The 19,393-nt window shown below is 35.9% G+C and overlaps 1 pseudogene across 1 annotated transcript; it reads left to right on the forward strand.

Annotated features, from left to right (window-relative positions):
• Nucleotides 1-10,040: 10,040 nt before the first annotated feature.
• On the forward strand, nt 10,041-15,536 carry LOC145566571 (protein TWIN LOV 1-like; annotated as a pseudogene). The gene is made up of 9 exons (XR_014095455.1): nt 10,041-10,221; nt 10,445-10,572; nt 10,845-11,507; nt 12,171-12,378; nt 12,473-12,537; nt 13,617-13,696; nt 13,859-13,914; nt 14,020-14,083; nt 15,152-15,536. The product of XR_014095455.1 is annotated as a protein TWIN LOV 1-like (transcript).
• Nucleotides 15,537-19,393: the final 3,857 nt, after the last annotated feature.

The following is a 19,393-nucleotide window of genomic DNA, read 5'->3' on the forward strand; positions in this document are numbered from 1 at the left end:
TTGCATTGTTGTTCTTGATGTATAAACAATGGATCAAGACTCTTCGCATAATTGAATTGTAGCTTGTAGATCATGTGCATTTTATAGTACTCTTGAGCCTTGTCCCCCCTACAGTTAAGCATACAAGATGAAACATTTCAGGTTTATAGCCCCTAATTGAACTATATATGTTATGCTATACTATGTTCAAGCAATCAAGCTGGAGAAAGCACACTTACACACATACAATGTTTAATTTTCAGATTGATGTGACAACGTAAATTATGTGTGCCATTATGCTTATTAATCGTTTGGGTTTGCTTGGATGTTTAATTTCTATATTACATCTCATCAGTTTAATAAAAATTCACTTGTTGTTCTAATATATATAATTTCTGTTACAGTACTTTCCCCAAGCTCCCGCTACTTATCATCAAGAAATGATAGACGAGATACGAGACACTTTGGTTACATATGTTTTTAAGCAAAAAGAAGTCAGTGATGATGGTATGGCGGATGATCATGGATGATTTTTGCACAATTTTAAACATCGTATATATTTTTTGGGATACAAGGATTTTTTCTTATGGAGGCCAATGATTAGAGTTCACACTTCGGAGAATTTTAGATTTTGTTTTATTTTTATTTTTTTTATTAGAAAATGGATAGTGATGCTTAGTGAATTATTGGATACATAATGTACAGTGTGTAATTAAATATATTTAGTGAAGTATTAAATTATTCAGCCCAATTTGATATTGTTGTGGTTATTTAATATTAATTACTACAGGTATACAGGTACATATATATAGTAGGTTGAAGCAATTTTATTTGTTCTCAATTTGGATAGCTTCACCCCAACGAACGTATAGTACAGTATTAATACATAATACATATTTTAATAAAAAAATTATAAAAGAAAATTTAATTTGATGTATAAATATTATGGTTTCTCAGATTATTACGTAGATGAAAACAAAGAACCTAAGAAACCGGATTTTCAACATTGTTGGTTTCTTATATAAATCTAAGAGACCACATTTTATTTATATACGGTGCCTTAACGACATCTAAGAAACCGAATATCTAAAATATACGGTGCCTTAACGACATCTAAGAAACCGAACATCTAAGAGAGCTACTACCTAGGCACCATAACTTTTTTGGTTTCTTTGGCATGTTTTGTACGGTTTCTTATGCTGTTTTGGTAGTAGTGTTTGCCAAGTATTCATAGGCATCTTCTGACAAAAACCTTATGGACTCCATGGCTACCTCAAAATCAAACTACCCAAACAAACATGCAAAAAGAGACACAAACTTAGAAGCTGTACAAAACACAGCAACAAGAACATTACATAACATAGCATCAAGACAAGAACAGAACACAGCAACAACACAAGCACAGAACACAGCAACAACAACAGCACAGAAGAACACATGTTAAACTGGGACTAAGCAGAACTAAACACTTACCAGAGTAGTGGCCCTAGCTGCATTCCAGAAGAGTTCCTTAAAGGTTGAACCAGTGAATTGCAGCTTGAAATTAGCCCATATGTGTCTCACACAATATCTCTTCTCGGCTGATGGTACTAGCTGTTCAAAAGCTTCCAGCAGACCCTAACAAAACCAAACAATTCAATGTTGTAAGTGCTATCAAAAAATGGAAAGAAAAAAAAAATTGAATTCAAGTGCAAAGAAGTACCTTCTGTCTATCTGACATGAAAGTCAGACCCAAACCCTTAGTGACATCACAAAGATCATTCTTCAAACACTCCAAAAACCATCCCCAAGTTTCCTTGTTTTCCACCTCAACCGTTGCCCATGCAAATGGATAGATTTGATTATTTCCATCCTTCCCCACAGCTACCAGTATTTGACCTGGATATGAGCCCTTTAGATGACATCCATCTAGACCAATCAAAGGCCTACACCCTTTGATAAAACCAGACCTCAAAGCTGACAAGCAGTAGTACATCCACAAGAAGAGTGGTGGCTCTGGTCTATTAACTCCCTCAACAAATATGTACACCTTACGGTCAGGATTGTACTTAATCAATGCTTTTCCATAATCCCATACCCTAGCATACTGCTATGAAGTAGACCCATACATCATCAACTTAGCCCTAGCTCTTGCTAACCATGCTTTGCCATACACAACTTCTATTCCCAAATTAGTCAACACCCTAGCTCTAAAACTCTTCATTTTCCAATTTGGATTCACCCTCCACTCCTAAACATACTTTTCAGCCAAGAATTCAGCTATCACACATGTGTTCATCTTTGTCCTCATACACCTGTGATTAAGTCTCAACTCTTTGATTTGCCAAGCACAACTACCATATATCTTCCTAGCAGCCACCTTAAACTCACACCTTCTCACTTCATCACTGCATGTGCAAGCTGGCAAGTTACTCCTCTTAGAATTACATTCACAATTACACCTCCTTTTGCAGAAAGTAGTAATCCTTTTCCCTCCATTGTGCAGGTAGTAGAACTCATACCTGTTCTTTATAGCATGAGTCCTCAATGCTTTCCTTAACAGCCCAACATTACTGAACTTAAGCTTGTCAACTAAGGCCACTAGCTTCTTGAAGTCTGTGTCTTCTCTGAACCAGGGATTAGTATCTTCTTCTTCATCTGAACCATTCAGACTCCTTAGCTCTTCTGAGTCACTCCCCTCTACTTGCAGCTCAAGATCCTTGCAACCTATGTCTTGCCCTAGTTGTTTCAGCTTCTTCTCTGAGTGGTCAACCTTATCCTGCCTAAAACCACCATCCTCAACAACCTGCAAAGTCCTTTCAACCTCTTTAACTAAACCCTTTGTTGTCTGTATATGCCACTGTTCTTCTTCCTCTTCACTTCCACCTAAATCCTCTTCACCAGCCTTCCAATCTATAACAAGAACACTATCATCTGACTCGGATGAGGATCCTATTTCAGATCCACTTTCATCACCCTTAAAAAGCTTCCTCTTCACCACTTTGTCCTTCCCCTTGTCACTCACACCACTCACACCTTGCCCCTTTGTACAGTTTTCTGTAAATCTAGAACTTCTCCTCACCACAGCCTCAGTTGGCTTCCTAGGTTTCAGTTTAGGTTTAGGTTTAGGTTTAGGCAAACAAAGAGTTTAGGTTCACTCTCAGAAAGTTTGGTAAACCTTGGGCTCCTCCTGCTAACAGGTGCAATGCTCAAATCTGGGTTTTTTTGGTTTATGATGGCCCTATTTTAGTTGAACACTGTTGGGTGTGAGTTAGATTGTTGTGGGATGGGTTTGAACTAGAAGGTTTAGATCCATTACCATTTGGTTGTGGGTTATTTGGATTAGTATGGGTTGGGTGAGATCCAGCTGGGTTGGATGTGGATGGGTTTGACACAACAACAGCAGAAGGGTGATACATGTCCCACTCTTCCAACCCCACTGTTTTAAACAGCTCCACATGCCCCTCACTGTGTTTGGACTCTAAAAAGTCCCTAACATCATCATCACTGTCAATCCTTCTATTCCCAATATCCCAAGTCTTCCCTGTCTCCTTAAACCACAAACTATAAATTTCAGCAGGTTCCCACCCCATAGCTATAAATCCTTCACTACAAACATACCTTAAGTAACTCACACTCCTCACAAAGGACACAGGAACAACATACTTCCAATACACAACCCCCCCTTCATAAACCAAATACTTCCTCCCCCTACAATACTTTTCAACAAACCCTCCAAATAATCTAAGCTTCATGTCAATAGTTTCTACCTCACCATCCATTTTATTCTACAATCAAAGCAAGTGAAACAACATACAACAAATCAATTTATAATTCACACATCAAATTCCACAAATTAAGACCAATTAACAATTATAAACAACACCACAGTATAACACATGACAGTACACCCACACAAGATTAATTAATTGCTAATTAAGGGATTAAATTAATCAAAGCGCGCAACTCTAGGGTTTACTATCAAATATTCTGCCTAAATTGCCCAATTTGAACATAAAATATTGCAATTAAACCACCATTGACGCTTTGCTGGACCAACAAGTATGAAAAAGGGATCTTACCTGTCAAGTGTTGTCGGAGAATCTGCAACCTTCCACTTCAGCAATGGTGATGACAGCGTTCCCAGGTGGACCTTCTCTTCCACTCACAATCCAACACGAACACAAACCCTAGATCTGAGGATAAGATAGTGTAAGATAGAGAAAGAGATTCGTGGTCAAAATGAGGTAAAAAAAAAATTCAATGTTGTCAATAATGGAGGTTGAGAGTATTGAATGGGAAGAGGTAGAAAGAGACAGAGAAGTTAGAGAGAGAAGAGTAGTTAGAGAGAGAGGTAGTTAATAAGGTGGGCCCCACTAACAGAATATTGACAGATTCCGTCAAATGGTAGTTATTTCTACAGTTAGGGATTTTGGGTGGTAGTTATATAAAATATTTTTTTAACAGGTAGTAAATCTGATACGTGGTGCTTTTGGTGGTAGTAAATATCAAATTTTACGTTTTTTAACGTTGTTTTTAGTTTCGCCTGTAGGAAAAATTGAATAACTTGATTGCAAACAAAGAAAATAGAGGCACCAGTCAGATTTCCTGACTGCCGTGTCACGGTGCAGAATGCCGTCACGCGACGTTCTGTACCGTGACACGATGCTTCCTGCCATGTCGCGGCATTCCTAAAATCTTTTCGGTGGCTTCATTTTTTATCACATTCAACTTCCTTCGATTTTTCTGAAAAAAACATGTGTGTTCTACATACGTCTTAGCCCCGGAGAATTGAAGCTCTGTCAACCTAAAAACACTCACCATAAGGGTTCATCCGAGTTATTAAATTCACATAAATCATGGAGTCAAGTTTGATTTAATCAAGAACTTACGGAGCCGCTCGTTGGCATACACCTTTAAGGGAGGCTGCCTTGCTAACGCGTCCAAACTCTTCACCATGGTGCCCTTTTAACACCAAATAAACTTGACCATAGTGAAACGTAGAACTTGACCCTAGGTTGCGAACTCTTCTTTGCATCAGCGTGCCTACGTGCCCTATGTGTATATATTTGATCGTTTTGCTCCTAAAATTAACGATCTTTCTATATCTATGATGGTTTACTTTATGACTAACGAATGCCAATGGGCCGTACTCACTTAGTAATTAGCACAAACTCTAAAACTGACAAAAACTAGAAAAATGCACAAAACAGAACCTATAGCTGATTATTGCGCTACAACAATCAACATCGTGTCATGGCACTCAGCATCGTGTCACGGCGGTCAGGGTTTAGTCCAGTCATCTCATTTTTAAGTCTTCCGTGCTAGTTAAGTCCTTGTGTCAGTCATTTTGGTTACTGTTCACATGTCTAGCCATGCGATCATACCACGAGTCTTATAAAATCACTTATTCACTCACGAGTCAAGTATAGTCCACACACTTTCTTTATTTTTTTTACTCGAGTCGTGCACCATGTCATTTATGATCGTATACTAGGTTCATGCACCTATTTTTTCCGTCACAAAAATGAGTGGAGTTTGTCTTACCTATTTTCAAATGTCTATCTTTCCCTCTTCCTTTTGTTGATTTCGATCAGTGCGTCAAACCATTAAGTTAATTTATTTTATTTCACTGTAGTTGGTCAAGGAGCAGAGGTAGATTGGTACAGTTCGAGTCATTACCACATCAATCTCTTAGATCTAAGAGGTGTTCAAAGAAAACTTCGCCATCTCAACATTACTTATCACCTTCAAACTACTTTCAGTTCGTTCCAATGGCCACTAAGGAAGATATTGAGAACATCAACAAATCCATCGAGGCACTGTCAACCATGATGCAAACCTTTACCACTAGGGTCACTACCATAGAACAAAACAAGGTCGTTGTTGCTATTCTTGACAAATTGATAGAACAGATGAGCAAGATTTCAGAGGATATTACCTATGTGGAACAGCCTCCTACTCCTTTGGATATGAAGGACAAGCTCCCTCAAAATTTCTCCACTGCTGATATTCCAAAGTTCAAGCCTACTGAAAATCCAATATTCCATTTTATAGCATTCTCTACAACCATAGCCCTCAAAGGATTGGACGTAACACTCTATCCTACGGTGTTCCCGCTCTCTTTAGAGCATGCTTGACCACAATGGTTTTATTCTCTAGATGCCAAGCATACTGCAACTTGGCAAAAATGTCACCGACAGTTTCATGAATTGTTATAAGTGTAACATTCAAACCAGAACGTTTGAACGTGAACTCTCCGTTCTCAAATAGAAAGAGAATGAAGGCTTCACCGCTTATTTGAACAAGTGTAGGGAAACGGATGCACTCTTGGTAGATTTCTCCAAAGAAAGAGAGATGGTTCGCCTCTTCATCTAGAAACTAACTTACAAGTACAAGCAACACCTTAGGTTCTTGCCTTTGAACACTTTTGAAGCTATATATGACATTGGCATCTATATCGAGGATGAGCTAATAAATACTGTTGGTAATAACAATATTAGCACTTGGAAAAAAATAAGAACAACCTTCCTTCTTCTTTGTCTTCTAAGCACGAAAATACTACCAACAATATGAGCCAAGTCGATCTCAATGAAGTGTTAGCTCTTGATGCTCCATTGCCCAAGAAAAGGAGAACTTACACTCCTTTAGGACTGAATTATGATGGGCCTTTGATCTTCTTTACGGTCAAGGCTTGATCACACCTATTGGTCCATTTCCAGAGCCAAAACCTGAAACAAAAGAGCGCTAAGTGGAATCCCAATGCCCACTGCAAGTTCCATCAAGGAAGAGGTCAGACTACCAAGCAATGTTGGAATTTGAAGGACGTTATTCAAGATCTTGTTGATGCAAACAAACTTCCTATCCCTCCAGGCGGCAAGAAGTAATGAAGACAAGGCGCACAGTGGGTCAATCGTGCAAGATTTCATGATTCTTTATTTCCATTCCCCTTTTATGTCTAGCATAGGTTTTTCTTCGTAGACTCTATTGTGTTTATGTGTTTGTTTAATCACCATTCCCCTCAATAAAATGAGCATATTTCCTTTACATCTCGATCATAGATTTTTTCATTCATTAAAAAAAATTAATTGTCGAACAAACACAAGGTACATCAATGACTTGAGGCATCTTTGCAACTTATTCACTCCTTATTAACCATTCAATCACATATCCATTCATTCGTCAACCACTTTGAGCCTCGTCTAACTATTGACCTTATTTATTCAGCCCACATTCACTTAACTTTGGGATGGGAAGGTGTGAAATTTGTGTAACATTCAGAAAGCAAGTTCAAATGAAAAAAAAAAAAGAATAAGTAAATAAAAAATAATGTCTAAAGACAAGTGTTCCAATGTCTTGGATACGAACACGTCTCGAATTGCGTCTCGAATTGAGTGCTTGGTACCGTGCCTGAAAAACATGAATGCTAAGTGAGTGATGGACCGTATGATCCGAGATTTCCTACATTGATTCAAAAGAATGAAAAAAAAAGAAAATAAATTAAAAGAAAAACATGTGAAAAATTTGTCGGTTTCACTTTACACATTTTGACCAACGTCAACAGATGTTGTTTGAGCACTTTAACTGTCAACTTGATTTGTTTGTAGTACGGGGCCTTGTCGGCTTATTCCATACAATGAGTGTTTAGTAGTATGGAGGAGATGGGTCCTTGTGACTTGTTCCATCTGAGCCTAATTAAACCCTAGAAACGACTCTCTCTATATAGAGAGTCGTATAGTAGTTAACAAGATAATAATCAAATATTCTACAAGATCTTGATGATAAATATCTTATATTTGTTGATATTATCTCCTTATTTACATATATCTTGACACCTAATAATTAACAAAATTTCGGTGTCAACAGTGGTTAAATACAAAAAATTGAAGTAAGGAGGTTCAAAATAATTTAGTGGTTTTTTAAAGGTGGTTATTTTAAAATTACCCTTTAATTTATGGAAAATATGATTCTAATAATCCAACATTTGCAAGGTCTTTTTTCTTTTTTATTAATCCAACCTATTGATTATTCACTAATAATCTAAGCTTTATATCCCATTCTATTCTATAAGGCCAAACCGGTTACTTACCTCTTATAGCAAGTGACCTTGCCATGTGTCAAACTATTAGGAGTGAGCAAAAATTTAGGGTACCTGACCTGGAACCAGAACCACAGATTCTAGAACAGGTTCCGGTTCCGGGTAATAAAAATGGGAACCTGTTGCAACATGTACCGGTTCCGTGTATTAAAATTTTTGACCCGGAACCTGTAGGCTACCTTGTTAATATAGGTTCTCTATATGGTACATGAAACCAAAACCTGTCAATTAAACCCAAGTATAAAAGCCCTATATCAAAATTGTATAAAAGTCGTCACCTAACTCTCCCTCCTCTTATTCATTTTTCATCTTACTCTTAAAGGTTTAATTAATGATATCAATATAAGTATTTGTAATTTTGTATTAGATATTCTAGACAATCAAGTAACTATTAAGCTTACTTTGAAAGACATGGTACCCTGTTCCGAAACCGGAACCTGCAGATTTCGGTTCCGATACCTAATTTTTAAGAACCTGTTGAACAGGTTGTGGTTCCGGTTCCGGTTCCTAGTTTTGGGAACATGTTTTAACAGGTTCTGATTCCGGGTATCGAGATTTTTGCAGGGTACCCTACTACGCTCACCCCTATACACTATAATTCGTCCAAATATTTAAAATTATTTTTAATTAATAAAAAAAATAAATATTTTTTCCCTTTCCTCCCACCTGGCCTCCTTCCTTCCCTTAGACTTCACCTTTAATTTATCAATGGCTCCCCTGTTCCCCTCCACCTCCATCCTCCCCTTCCCTCCCTTTTTTCAGCAGCCCCTCCTCCCTCTTCCCTCCCTTTTATCCGGCAGCCTCCCCTCCTCCCCCTTCCCTGGCAGCCTTCTTAACCTCCACCACCTCAAATCACTAACCTTCACCCACACAACTCCACCAATAACTACAAACACACGCACCATAACCTACAACGCCAGCAACCACACAACCCACAACGCCATCCTTCACCACCACAAATCCCAAAAACTATGAGACGTAGATCGATTTTTCGACCCGACCGATCGTCCCCAGTCTTTTCTAACCTCCCTTCCCATTCCACTCCAATAGATCGATTTTATGACCACCCTCCCTCTTCTTGAATCCCCAACCCGAAAACCCCAATTAACTTGATACCCCAACCCATGACCCAGATAATTAAACCACCAATCGGATCTATAACCCAAAAATTCTCACCTTCTTGAAATTGAGAACTCTAGCACCGTAAAACCCCTTGAAATTGAGAAATCTGGTATCGCAAAACTCACCCCCTCTTGAAACCCAAAAAATAAGAGGGGGTGGCTTTCGGCCTTCCGTTGGGGGTAAGATGGTTGGCATGGGAACTTTTTTATTTTTTTAATCTATTTATTTTTTAAAAAAAAATTGTGAAAGAAAAAAATATTTTAAAAAAATTACAAGATGAAAAGTTTACCGATCATCTTGGCTTAATAAAATAAAACACCCCCAAAGCTTGGATTATTGGTGATTATTCAAAAGGTTGGGTTAATAAAAAAAAAACCGGACAAAAGTTGAATTATTAGAATTAAATTTTCCTAAATGTAAAGGGAAATTAATAAAAATACATTGAAAAGACAAATTTACATGAGATTTAAAATAAAAAAAATAAAAAATAAAAAAAAAGTAATAAAAGTACATTAAAAAAAACAAAATTTAGATGGGGAAACTAATTTTGCAAAAATATTATTGTAAAATTGGAGGGTATTTTAAAACAAATTAGATGAACATTTTGGGACAAAAATTATGCCAAAAGGATTAATCTTTTAAATATAGATGGGGTATATATTTAAGGTAATACTAATGCATTGACACTTGTGCCATATTTGATTTATCAAATTATTTAGAAATAGATGAAATAATAAATTGATAGTGATACTGAACGGAACCTAACTACTGCCAAAGAGAACAATCAATAAATTTTAAGGCTATATTATAAGGTTAATTAAGGATTAAATCACTAACATATCTCTCTCTACTTTATCCTTAGGTGGCTCATAATTGATATTTGTTTCGTTACATAATCGAAAATAGCTTACTCAGATCTGCATCAGCCTAATCCAAATGCCATTAATGTTACCAAAATAAACATCACACTATATGAGTCCCAAGAACACTTCCACATTCAAGCATCACCAACTTTAACTTTGGTCCACAATTTTCCCCTCCAGGTGAATCACATATAAACTTTATTTTTTCTTTAATGATTTTGAATAAATATTTCACCATATATTTCTTTTCGTTTAATTTTTTTACATGTGATATAAATATTTCTACATCAATTTCATAAGAAAACGAAAGTCTTCATCTCTTTTTCTCTCTCTCAATCATTAAAATAAGTTTTGAATTTTCCTTTCCATATTGATGAACTAGAAGCAATTGTTTGTTTTACAGGTATCTAATACTTGTATTACTTGTTGAAATCCACATATTTAATAAGATATTTTCAATTCCACTAATCATGAGTCCATATTTTTCACTTTAAACTTCACACCATCCTTACAAAGGGAGTTTAATAAAAGGTATACCCTTTCAATCTTTGTGTTTTATAATAATAAATCAAAAATATTATTATTGTGTCAATCTTCTTAATTTTTTAGTTGATTAAATATATACTTGTATTTGTTTGTTTAAGTTAGGAGTAGTTATTTTTTTGTTGATTGAACAACTCTTTAACATTTTTTTTTTTTTGGTAAACAACAATTAGAGATTTTATGGTTGGTTCATGTAACTGACCCCATTTAATTTATTGGTATTAATGCATTGAATATGCTGTTGTTGTACTATGTAACAGAATTTGGTGGTAAGATATTGCTTGGTTAAGTTGACTGATGGGATTGGATTGTTGCACCATTGTAAGAAAAGAAGGGATAGGGTTATGGAATCACAATTGGAACTAGTAATTAAACAATCTGTTGATGCCCATAACTCAAATTGGGTTTATGAAGCTTTAGATGAATTGCCCTGTGATTTTACTTTAACTGATCCTTGTATTTCTGGGAACCCTATTGTGTTTGCAAGCCAGGGGCTTTTAGAGATGTTTGGATATTCTAGAGATGAGGTGATTGGGAGAAATGGGAGAATGTTTCAAGGGAAAGGGACTAATAGGGGGACAGTGATGGAAATTCGAGAGGCGATTCGAGAAGAACGAGCAATTCAAGTTAGTTTGTTGAATTATCATAAAAATGGGACACCCTTTTGGATTTTGTTTTGTATGAGTCCGGTTTTTAGTGGGGAGGATGGAAGGGTAATCCATTTTGTGGATGTTCAAGTCCCAATTTCGAGGAAGCCATTGCGTTCGGGGAGTGGACATGGTAGGAGTGATTTTTGCTTATGTGAAGATGGGGTTAAGTCGCGTGAATTTTTGCTCAAGTCTTGTAGGAGAGAGGTGTGCTCGGATTCTGTGTCTGAATTGAGTCATAGCGCCACATTTGATTCATTTTTGACTTGGATGTAGGTAAGAAATTGCCACCAAAGATATCCTTATTGCTTTGTTTTGCTAGTTTGATTGCATCATTTAATTCATCTCAAGTCTGCTTGTATAGGAGCTTATTCATTGGTAAGATTTTTAACCACATTAAGTGATTACAACCGTGGAATGCTTAAAGCTTGTGCTTGTTTGGTCAGTTCTTAATGTGTGCATATGACATTAGAATGTGTATGTCACTATGGTGCTTTGGCAGCTCTTATATCTTTTTACATTGTGCTAACTAAATGCATATCATATTCTCAGTATTTTGAAGCATTACTATATTCTGATTTGGACTGGGACGTGGAAATTAGTATAGATTTTTGGAGTTGCTTTGCAGTAATTCTGTCGTCTTTATCTCAATTTTGCATTTTTGGAAGCTTCTCTTTGATAGCCATGATGTGGGTAAATTGAACAATGTTTGCTCTACTGTTTGACCTTTATAAACTACAGAGTAGTCCCTAAGCTTATGAGCTAGTGAGCTAAGCATTGTTATTTTTCATAATGATGTTCATATTCATTTTATCTGAAACAACCTTGATTTAATTTATGTCTGCATCAAGCATTCGTTGTGCTGTATTTAATTTGGTTCATATATGGCTTGATTGGCTTCTAACTTCTAAGGTGTTATTGTTATATTGTGCTTGACAGGAATAGAGGCTGAGGAACTTTGTGAAGCAAGTGAGCTTGATAAGCAAAAAGCTACTACGTCTATTAGCAATATTTTGTCTGTGCTAACTCATTACTGTGCATTACGGGGCAAATCTATTTCTGAGAAGAGTTGCTGTGTGGAGGGGCAGAGCATTTTAAATTCTGCCTTACTAACATCTCTTGGTAGAATTAAACAAAGCTTTGTATTGTGAGTTGTTAAGATTTTTATTTGTTGCCACTTGTTATGGATCAATTTTTTGAATAGGGTTTATATCTGATTAAAATTTTTCATTGGCTTTCAGAATTGATCCGCTTTTACCGAGCATGCCCATTATTTATGCAAGTGAAGCATTCTTGAAACTAACTGGTGGGTTATGATTCCCTATTACTCTCATGTTTTCTAAAAACTTTGGATTTTTCTTTTATCGTGTCCATATTTTAATATCTAGTCTAAATGTAAGACAATGAGCAAGACTCGAAACAAAACACTTTAATCTGTAGAGTTCTCTCTTCCTGCTCTGACTCATATTTGAATCACATATGGTGGCTCTTGGTTAAGGTTAATCTGCCCTTTATGCTTTTCTTTTGTTGGTGCTAGTTGGGAGTTCAAATGGCCTTCCCTTGAAAATTCAAACTACTGAGATGAGAGGGAACTGGCGGAAAATTCTGCATAAGCGTAGATTTTAGTTAAAAGAGCAGGAGGCTTCTAAAATTCAGGTTTATCTATGTCAAACTAGACCAGGATTACAAAATGATGAAGAGAATATAATAGGATGGGGTAGTTTTATTGGTAGATGTGGGGGATTAAGAATAAATATAAGAAACATTTCTTAAAAGAATAATAGAGGGTAAAAGGACTGGCATGAAGTAGAATACTTCCTCCCTTCTTTTTTATTTGACTTAGTTTGACTCTCAAACTATTTACATCCTCGTCTTTTACTGTCTTTTATGATTTATATGTAAGAATAAAATATAGTTATGTAGGATCTTGTTGGAATCGTCTCAATAAATATTACAACAATATCTAATTTTTATAATTTTTACTCATTGATAATTACTCATAAAGTTCTTGATAGATTATATGTTGGCAAGCGTAATAAATGAAACAGGGCATGTAAAAAAGAACAAAGGAAATATAAGAGAGAGAGAGTTAGTGGAGGGTTTCAAATCACATGGGTTGTGTGGGTGAGCTTTCTATTTTGAGTAACTTGAATATTTTTGTGGAATATGTGAAGATTATTTATGGAAATTCCGGGGGAGTAGTTGTCTATGTAATATTCTCATCCAATATTATGTTAAGGAACATTCTCATCCAATATGATATCAAATTATATATGATCATCTGTCCACCCAATAATCACCTTTCTTACATGCTAATTAAGCAATTAATGACTTAAATGTTTTTTGATTAATAGGAACTTGAATAATCTGATTGTTGTCCTGTAGGCTATGATAGACATGAAGTGTTGGGCCGCAAGCATAGATTCTTAAGTGGCTCTAAAACAAATTCATCCACCTTGTTGCAGGTATTTCCTCATAGGACCAGGTTTCTTTATTTTTAGTTTTGCTGCCTTTTGTTTATTGACGTATCAAACTATCAATCATTCAATCACGCCTTTCAGCTTGTCCCCCCCCCCAATCCTTGAATTTGGAACTGAGTAGAATTACCGGTACCAATTTTTGTGCAGATATATGAGTGCATTCAGAATGGCAAGCCATGCATAGCCCGAATCCTAGATTGTAGGTTAGTATTTTAATTAGTATAGTACAGCAGTTTAAATTCTTGATAAATAGCTTCTCTAGATTTTTGAGACAGTAAGATAATCTTGTTGGTTGGTTTACTTTTCAGAAAAGACACGACTCCATTCTGGAATCTACTTCATTTATCACCTGTACGAAATGCTTCGGGAAAGGTAATTTAAAGCTTTGTAATTTATTTTTTTCTTTTGTGTGGTAATCAAGTCAATGCCTTTTTCTTAAAAAAATTTATGAGACGGGCGATATACTGTTGCATTCACTTCAGCTGCATCTGGATGCATATCATGCATGAAACTTTCCCTTCCAAAGTTATCAAATGCAAAACCATATTCATCTTCAATTCAAGGTCCTGAGATCATAGTAATGGTCTTTGGAAGAAAAGGTTGGGAAGTTTTAAGCCCACTCTATAAAGCATGTTCTTGTTTTGGGAAGTTAGTTTTACATGGCTGTGGGTTTTTCTGTTAGGTTGGCGTAGGTTATAGAAAGTGGCCTATGGACACTTCATGATATGTTGAATATCCTAGTAGCTGTCTGAGACTTCAACTTCTTTTATTTATTTTTTCATTCATCAACTACAAGCTGATTGTTGATATATAAACCTTTCTTTGTGGGACATTCAAGTCTTATTTGAATAATAGAATGTGTATTTCCACTCTACGAAAAAAATAGTGCTTTCAGTTCCTTCAAGCTTCTCAATTGCTTGCAGAACACCTAGCTCTTACTGTGTTCTCTTGCAGATTATCACCCTTGACCTATGCGTCAATTATGCCAGCCACTTTAGTTTTAAGACCCCTTGGCCTACAGACTTGTCACTTGGTGTATAATACATGACTTGTCATTCAGTTTTACGGAGCAATGCTTTGCAAAAGGTTGTTACCTGTTTATCTAATGTTTGTTTAGTACTCTATGTTACCGTGGTTCAAATGTTGCACCCTAACTACTACATCTCGTTAAGTACAAGGACTGCTTTTGGAGTCTTGCTCATCCAATTGAACTTGGGAATAGAAAATGTTATGGGATCTCAATATTGTGCTTAAATGACGCTGAAGGAATGAAAATTCTATGTGTTTTTTTCACTTGCATGCAACATTGTGCAGCTAGTCTACACCACGTTTGCTAGTTGAAGTGGCATATTGTTAATTTGTTGTAATCCTCTATCTTCCTTTGTTGCGATTAAAGGTTTCATTGTACATCTCAATCGTTGCGGTTTTCACTCTTTTCAGGTAGCATACTTTGTCGAGGTTCATATGGAAGATTGTATAAATCAAGATGGACAAACATTGAACCCAGAATTGAGGCAGCTTGGTGTTATAGCTGCAATTAAAGTCGCCGTAAGGAGTGCAACTATGGGTCTTGGTTCTTCTAGATGATAGAAGCGATCATCCTGCATTTTGGCACGCAATTTAGTGCTCAAACTTTTGCCTCTGCAATATTGTGATATAATGTATCTTAGTCGAATTCTCTGTAATATCCATCGACATTGCATTATAGGAATGCAGCCTAAGAGACACTACCATATTTCTGATTTATCCTGATGAATTGTACAAATATTATTTAAGATAAGAATTGAGATTACAATATGCATACCACATATATAATTTTACCTCTTATTATCGACTTTTGCTTTGTCTATTTTTTAATTATAATTAAGGTGAACAGGGAAATTGCCTTCTAAATCTTGTTGAGGATAGGAAGGATTTTAATTTAGACTGTTTAGATAGAGCTATGTGGGTAGTACCGGAGTGTAGCTGCTAAGAAATTGAGTACTAGTACTAAAATTTTGCAGGAACTTAAGTGCTAATACTTGGTTACTAACCAACACTTAGAATTTGGAGAAGGTGAGATGATATACTATCTAAAGTAAGAAAATGATGACTGATGAGCTATTGAGCTATCTTCAAGTAGTTCTAGATAGCACTAGACTACATAAGAAATAAGAGTGTGCTTGTTTCATCTCCTCTCATTCTTACAAAATTGTTCTTCACTAGTTACGAAAAAAGTACTTCAATCTTATAAATTAGTACGCATTAATATTCATATTGAGTAAGTTTGGATTGCATCCATCATCATGTGAAGAGATATGACAATGAAATGAGAAGAGTAACTCATACCCTATGAAAATACGTATTAAGGCATAACACTTCATTCTCTATCTTTTATAAAAAAAATATATATATTTCATTCTCTATGGACAAAAATAATATGATGTTGATATTATGGATATATACATTATGACTATTTTAACAAAACTTTTAATAACATTTTGTTTTTCTATATAATAGTCTAAAATCAAGTCAAAGTTGATATGTGAACAATCTTAACTTTTAAAAGCTAAATTGAAGCACTTATTCAGATACCATTAACTTTCAATTTTTCTTTTATCAATATGATACATTCACATGTGGTGTTTGATAAGATCATATCTAAACACAAGGTTCGCTACAAACTACGCACGTACGGGCATTTATAGAGGCGCAATCATAAGGACACATGATGCATATGCTAATTGCATATGCTAGCAGATGTACATGCACCGCACAAGGGGAAAGGGCGGTGTTGGTGCAGAGTGCACAATTAACATAGTGCATTACTTATGTAAATGTAGTAAATGCATAATGTATATGTAGCTCCCATAGTAATACTATGCAACAAATTAAATTAGAGACATAAATACCATACATAGGCAAATAGCTACATCAATGTTAAGGTTATGTAACCCTTTATAGAGCAAGTTTTATGGTAGGTATGATTAAGTTATGGCGGTATAAGACACTAAGACATAGTGTGGTCAGTGTCTTTAAACTTCACCTACCAATCCCTTCTTATTTCAATTCTGCAGCTAATTTACCTCTACCTATTTGTCAGACTTTCAGATGTTTTTTAATTTTTTAATTTCATGACTACTTCTTCTTCTAGTTTTAGCTATGAAATTGAACCCCACTACTGGCATACTGCATTGGACTGTTCAATCACATTTACAACTATCCCAACCTCCCTTTTCTTCAATGCCACTCTCTATTTGCTTCAACTGATAGTCAGTCCATCAATGTATTGCCGGAGACTTAGGGATAATTTACTTCACTTTGTTTTTGCCACCTAATCTAATTTGATATGTTTTGATCTGATGTGATCTAATTTTTTGATTTGAAGACTTTAAGGGTACAATAATCTGTAATGAAAAAATATTTCAAGTAAGGTTTGTTAGATTTGTAAGACCCTCTCCAATGGTGAGACTTGAGTGAGTTTTTTTTATAATAGAGGGGGTATTTTTTTGCAAAGGATGGCAATAAGTTGGTATCTAAACTTAGCAACTCCAAAAGAAAGTTGCTAAGACCATCTTCAATGGTGAGACTCAAATTTGAGTATTGAAATACAAAATGAGTTGTTTTTTTACCTCAAATGGTAATACCATACTCACTTCTCAATTTAGCAACTCATGTGAAGCCTAATTTCCCAATGGTAAGACTCTCCAAAATATACAAATGTCACTTTCAATTTGGTTCACCAAATCCATTTATTTTTAATATCAAATATTGTAAGATTAAAAAAAAAAAAAAAAAAAAAAAAAAAAAAAAAGTAAAACTTAAATAAAGACATGGGGCCCTTATCAATATTATAATATGTTTTGTAATTTATTTAAGTTTTAATTTTATTTATTTTTTCTTAAAAAAATTATAATCTGATTTGGTGGGCCATAAATTGAAAGTGTCATTAGTATATTTTAAAAAGTCTCACCATTGAAAAATTAGACTTCACATGAGTTGCTAAATTGAGAAGTGGGTTGGGTATCAACATTGGAGGTAAAAAATAAATCATTTTGTATTTCATTACTCAAAGTTGAGTCTCACCATTGGAGATATATAATTTTCATAGTTTTCAAATTATGACATTAAAGAAATTTAGTGATAAAAAAAACACATAAAACGATAAAGTGTGTTAGATTTTATGCCCTAAAAAAAAGTATGTCAGATTTTATGGATTCTCATCTTGTCTAATTTAAACTTATTTTTTTATAATCTAATCTGAAATATATTAAAAATAAATAATAAATAATAAATAATAAATAATGATGATGATGATGATGATGATGATAATGATGATGATGATAAGAATAATAATAATAAAAAATAATAATAATAATAATAATAATAAATAATAATAATAATAATAATAATAATAATAATAATAATAATGGTGGAATTCGTCCTATAGCTGTGGGTACCGTTTGGCGGCGTCTGGTTTCGAAAGTCGGTGCTGTTATGGTTGGACAGTCTTTGGGAAGCTACTTTGATGGTCTTCAATTTGGCGTTGGGGTTTCTTCAGGCGGTGAGGCCATTCTTCATGCTGTGAATCGATTACTTGAGGTTCGTGGTTTTGATGTTGGTCTTTCAATGTTGTTGGTGGATTTTCGTAATGCCTTCAATATAGTTGATCGTGCGGTCATGTTACGTGAAGTTCGTCGTCGTTGTCCGGGTACTTCGCGGTGGGTTGAATTCTGCTACTCTAATCCAGCCAGATTGTATTATGGGGACCACACCTTATGGTCATCTCAGGGGGTGCAGCAGGGTGATCCCCTTGATCCTCTGCTTTTTGCTTTGGTATTACAACCCTTGGTGTGTAAAATCAGAGATATTTTTGATGTATGTCTTCAAGCTTGGTATTTAGATGACGGCACTATTATTGGTGACACATTGGTGGTGGGGAAGATTTTGCAGCTGATTATGGAGGAAGGGCCTCGTTTTGGGTTACATCTTAACGTGGACAAAACTGAAGTTTTCTGGCCTACAGAAGACCCCCGAAGCAGGCTTCTGGGTATCTTTCCACCTAACATTGCTCGACCTTCGCGTGGTGTTAAGTTGCTTGGTGGTCCTGCTAGTTCTGATTCTGGTTTTAGTAGTGAGCTTGTGATGCATAGGGTGACCAAGACCAATGCGCTTATGGATAAGGTTTCTACGCTGGATGATCCTCAGTGTGAGCTATTGTTACTTAGGGCTTGTACCGGAGTTTCTAAACTCTACTTTGCATTGCGTACATGTCCCCCTAGTACTTTTGAGGCGGCTCAGCGCACTTTTGACGGGGCTCTTTGATCTTCTTTGGAGCGTATTGTTACTGCCTCAGGACCTGGGTTTGGCGATTGCCAGTGGCGGCTTGCAACTTTACCATTTGTGTTTGGAGGGCTTGGTGTTTATTCTGCAGGTGATGTTCGGCATTATGCTTTTCTTGCTTCTCGGTTACAGTCTACTGGGTTGCAGACAAAGCTTCTACAACATGCTGACATTGTTGGTCATGGTCGAGCTTTTGAAGACGCTTTGGGTCTGTTTAACGGCGTGGTGGAGTCTGATTTTTTAAGTAATCCTAGTGAGGTCGCTACCCCGAAACTCATGAAGAAATTGGCAGATATATATTTCACGAAGATTACCGATTCTGCAGAATCCACCTTTTCATTATCCCCTCGTCTATCAGCA

The sequence above is a fragment of the Chenopodium album genome, chromosome 1 (genome assembly GCF_948465745.1).
Source record: "Chenopodium album chromosome 1, dcCheAlbu1.1, whole genome shotgun sequence".
Lineage (NCBI taxonomy): Eukaryota > Viridiplantae > Streptophyta > Magnoliopsida > Caryophyllales > Amaranthaceae > Chenopodium > Chenopodium album.